Source organism: Diabrotica virgifera, chromosome 8 (assembly GCF_917563875.1).
Source record: "Diabrotica virgifera virgifera chromosome 8, PGI_DIABVI_V3a".
Taxonomy (NCBI): Eukaryota; Metazoa; Arthropoda; class Insecta; order Coleoptera; family Chrysomelidae; genus Diabrotica; species Diabrotica virgifera.
Window position 1 is genome coordinate 26,580,082 of NC_065450.1, and position 5,247 is coordinate 26,585,328.

At 29.6% G+C, this 5,247-nt stretch overlaps 1 long non-coding RNA gene across 2 annotated transcripts; it reads left to right on the plus strand.

The window, feature by feature from the left end:
* The first annotated feature begins 2,851 nt into the window (after nucleotides 1-2,851).
* On the plus strand, nucleotides 2,852-4,844 carry LOC126890716 (uncharacterized). Of its 2 annotated transcripts, XR_007700421.1 has the most exons (4): nucleotides 2,852-3,048; nucleotides 3,194-3,404; nucleotides 3,465-3,647; nucleotides 3,710-4,844. It is a non-coding gene; the product is annotated as an uncharacterized LOC126890716 (long non-coding RNA). The 2 variants fall into 2 exon arrangements; XR_007700420.1 differs by lacking the exon at nucleotides 2,852-3,048 and having other exon boundaries at nucleotides 3,108-3,404.
* Nucleotides 4,845-5,247: the final 403 nt, after the last annotated feature.

Genomic DNA, 5,247 nt, shown 5'->3' on the forward strand with positions numbered 1-5,247 from the left:
GGAGGTAACAAATAGAATTTTATAGGTTATTTACGTTATTTTTACATTTACAAAATTATTTAATGTCATTTGTCAAAATAAAAGATTTCTTAAAGCTGCGTTTCGAGTGGTTTCGATAACTCTCATTGCACATGTCCTGTATTTGTCCTTTATTAAAAGATCCTGTAATAAAGGAACTTTTAACTCCGAGTTTCGATATCTCTCTATTGCCAACGTCTTTTTATTCAGCCTGTAATAAAAGATCCTTTATTTTGACATATAAGCATGCGCAGTATTGCGTCTTTTATTTTTGTCCTTTAATAAAATACAGGCCGCCTGTATTTAAGGAAAATTCGAGGACACCCTTCTTTTAATAAAAGTTCCTTTATTTTGACATAACGTGTCAAAAATGTGAAGAAAAGTCTAACTTCACTTGTATTTTGAATTTATCTTGTCGTTTCTTTTGATTGATAATTTTATTGTGGGATTGATATTTGATTAACTTTCATCATTAAAGTTGTATGTTGGGTTTTATTTATTAAAAAGAACTCTAAGTAATATTCTCAGATATAGATTATTGATGTTTTGACCCAAAGGAATATAAAAAAGAACATTTTATTGAAGCTTGAGTGATTACAAAAAGTTGTAAAAAGGAATATTATGTAAATAAAAAGTGTTATTAATTACAATGATCAGACATAGATTATCATTAACTCATTTAAACTCAATATATTTTACATTTTTGTATAAAATAAACATTTATTATAGATATGAGGTAATTTCAATAAATTTTAAAGAAGGTTAGGATTTGTTAAAATTCTAGATTCAAAATAGAGTTCAATTCAACAGATATATAACAGGTTAGGTTAACAAAATAAAACAAAGGTTTAAGTACTTATTTATTTTTGAAAATTTAGTCTTTTACAGATTAGAATCTATAAAGTTTTTAATCAAAAGTATTAATACACTTTCATTTTCATGCCATCTTCTTCTTTTGGTTCCTATCCGTTTCGAATGTTGGAAATCATATTAGCAATCATAACCTTGCTAGCTGCAATTCGAAACAGTTCCATTGATATTCTCCGTCTACTGGGTCTTCTCTTACCTTTGACTGTACCTTGCAATATGTACTGCAGCAGGGAGTAACGGTGCTGATTTCTCATATGTGTCCCAGATACTGCAGTTTTATGCGTTTAATGGTAAACACAATCTCCAATTCTTTCTTCATTCCTCCTAGAACCTCCTTATTCGTGATCCATTTCATGCCATCAGTGTTTGTTTATTTAAACACTGCCAAAAAAATTAATAAAAAACCACCATAAAGCTTAATTTTTCTATTATATTTTTGTCTATGGGGAAGTTTATTTGACAGATTAGCTATTAGAGGTCTTTTCATTTCCAGATAACTAATTATTGGGAAGTTTATATAACAGTATCCTTAGTATCTGTCTTTTCAGCTCCGGATAACTAGTTAATGGGAAGTTTTTCTCTGCCAGATATCTATTAGTATCTTGTCAGATAAACTTCCTGATAACTAGTTATCCAGAGGTGAAAAGAGAGGGCCATAGTGGATCTTAATGAACAATGAACATATTTTAAACGATAAAAGATCAAACGCCAATAGCATGTATATATTTATAAATTTATTATTTAAAACCTGCTAATGATTATAAAATACTTAAAATCAGTCACCAATATAATATTTATATTTATTTATAAGTTTATTAACAAACTGCAGTCCAATAAAAATAAAATTAGTTTAAGCTAGCTTTAAATGTCGAACAATATTTTTAAACAAACACACACACACACACACACAATTTAGTTGCATTAGATTAGCTCCTGGTTGAAAATGTACTGCCACAGCTTCTATATCAATATCAATAGCACACTCATTTGCCAGTATTTCAACGTTTTCTCTATTATCTACTGCAATATTATGTAAAACTGAACAAGCCGATATTATTCTTTGAACAAAAGGTAACTTGCATCTCATTACATACGTTAAAATGGGAAATCTTTTCAAAATACCAAATGTTCTTTCAATAACAATTCTTGAAGGGGTTTGTGATTGATTATAAAACACAACTTCTGTCTGAATGTTCTGCAATGGTGTCATAGGTAGTTGTAGATGGGATATGTAGGACTGGATATCCACTATTCCCTAATAATATATTCTGCAGAAATTCCCCATTTAATATACCCATAATCCAAAAGTATTTAAAAACTCCTAAAATAGTAGGTATTTCCAATTGCACTTCCATATTATTGAACGATGAGTATTATGGGATATAAGTTGCTGTCTAAACATCTTTAAATGACAAAATAATTAAATTTAACGTTTTACTCTTTTCAATTATCTTATTTTAACTTTTATCAACAAATGGAATTTTATAGGTTATTTTTATATTTATACAAAAATATTTCATGACATTTGTCAAAATAAAAGATTCCTTAACTGCGTTTGCAATACCACTCTTTTAGACCCGTCCTGTATTTGTCCTTTATTAAAGTATCCTGTAATAAAGGATCCTTTATTTGCCGGTGGCAATAACTCTCTATTGAATTGTCTTGTTAAACTTAGGATGGATGTTTTGTGTTCCTAAAGTTGTAAATTGTCTTTGGTGAACGTCTTTGTTTTGCTTTCATGTAGTGTTATTTCTTATTTACTTATATTTCATACAAAAACTACTTTATTTAATTATGGTTTTTATTAATTTTTATCTTCAAAGTACAAATTTTTATTACATCGTGACTGTCATGTTATATTCAGTGTCGCCAACCTCAAAATATCAAAATAACCTATAAAAGATAACAGTAGGTACCTACCAACTTAAAATTACAAAGAACAAATCAGAGATATATTATAACTAAAAAGGGGGAGAGATTAAGGCCCGTATTTATAGTCGAGTCTCAAGACAGCGTCGATGCTCAAGACCGACCTTGAACCAACTTTGTGTTTTATAAACCGATCTCGAGACACGACGTTGTCTTGGGAAGTGTAAAATGACAGGCGAATCTCAAGTCATCGATCGACCTTCCTCAAGACCGCGATTCTAACCTAACTTTGTTTGTTATTGTTTGAATTTTGAATATTTTAAATTCAGTTCCAACCAATGAACTGTCAGTTCATTGACAGTTCATTGGTTCCAACATATATTTTTTGTTTTTCTAATTACAACAAAAATGTATGAAGAAGTAAAAGCATTTTTAGAGTTTATTGATAATATTGGAGAAGAAAATCGCCCGGGAAGTATACAAAAGCGATATATTCAAGATAAAAATATAATCTAAAATACAATGGAGTATTACAATATTGAAGTTCATCAGCGAATCAGCGCATTAACTTAAACAATAAAGGTTTTATGCTACTTATAGGAATATAACCAGTTTTTATGAGGACCCCGCTTTCCAAAAATGTACAGGTACTGTAAAGACATACAATATATTATGTTATTCAGGCTCTTATGTAAATGAATTTGTAGGTACTAGAAGAGAAATTATGTGTATTATTGTTCAACAACAAGGTTATCAATATTTGATCTAAGAGCATTAAGAGTGAAATTGTGAAATGGAAAGAAGTGAAATTCCAGGATTATTAATAGGAATAGATGACAGTAGTGGGTATGCATGCAGACACTATCTACTTACCCCAGTATTACACCCAGGTATTTATTGATAATTGCTAAATAAATAGTAGGTTATTTAATAGACATAAATATCTTTTTAGGTAATGATCAAGAAAATAAGATTTTTACCATAGTACTCATGTGAGAACAAGAAATGTAGAAAAGCTATTTGGAACCTGGAAAAGAGTTTCCTTGTCTTCAACAAGGTCTACAAACCAAATTATATACATGTCTTGCAATAATATGTGCTACAGCAGTACCTTACAATCTAGGTAAATAATGATCTGGTGGTAAATAGACATGTTAATGATGTGGAACAATTTCTAAATTTTTGGTGACATTTTTTTCAACAATATTTTGCATGAGAATACATTATTGAATACCTACTCTTATTGTGTTTGATTTTTTTGTCTATTATTTCTCAAAATATCATGATCATTGTTCGACAGCCCTTTTTGTTTGAGTTTTGGTCTCTTGAGGAATACAGCTCCATTCCAATCTATTTCAGGATTTGTTCTTGCAATTTTTTATTTTTAAAATATCAATGTCTTATTCTGTTTGTTCCTTATATCTAATCTATAGTCTTTCTCTCGTTATATGTCCAGCTGACATTTGTGTGTTTATTTTGGAAAGTATTTCATATGCTTCCATCCTTCCTCTTAGAACGTGGTCCTATTTTGATGAATGCATATGGATCGTGGTATGCCCTGTATAGTTCAAAATTATATTTCATATGCTTCTATCCTTCCTCTTAGAACGTGGTCCTATTTTGATGAATGTATATGGATCGTGGTATGCCCTGTATAGTTCAAAATTATATTTCATATGCTTCCATCTTTCCTCTTAGAACGTGGTCCTATTTTGATGAATGTATATGAATCGTGGTATGCCCTGTATAGTTCAAAATTATATCTTCTCTGGTCTTCATATTTTAGATGCTATTTAGCCTGATTCTAGTGCTTTATCGTTGTTTCCAGTGCTTTATCAATTTATCATCATTTATTTTACCTACCTGTCTACTGCTACTCTACTATTGTACTTTCACCATATATTTTTGGAATATAAATATACCTTCTGTCTTTCTCTTGTTCAACTGGAATTTGTTTATTTATTCTGAGAATACATTATTGAATCTGTATTATGTTAGATATATTATTTTTTATTTTATTTCTTAATATGTATTTTTTATATTTTATTTTAAAATAAATGAGTATGAGTTTCCCTCTTCTTAAATAAGTATTTATTTGACAAACCTTTCCTTACCAAATATAAAATTAATTACACATCTGGACCTCAGAGGTAAACTACACTATGTCATTTCGAGCAACTGTGTTTAGCGTTTGTTTGCAACAAAGTTTAGAGCACTTAGGATGTTAATAAAAATCTGATATATCCCATAATTAGTTAAAAGACAATATGACTATATTTTAATGATAATATATAACCAATGTGTATAATCCAACTAATAAAAAAACACCATGTCGATATAGTGTAGATTACCTCCGAGGTCCAGGCGTGTAAACAGCACTCTAATAACCAGCAAAATAGCGCAAAAAATGGAAAACATATGTTGTGAAATAAAAAGAGATGTAAAATTATCTATAGAAACCTATAAATTTACATGACATAGTTTGTCACC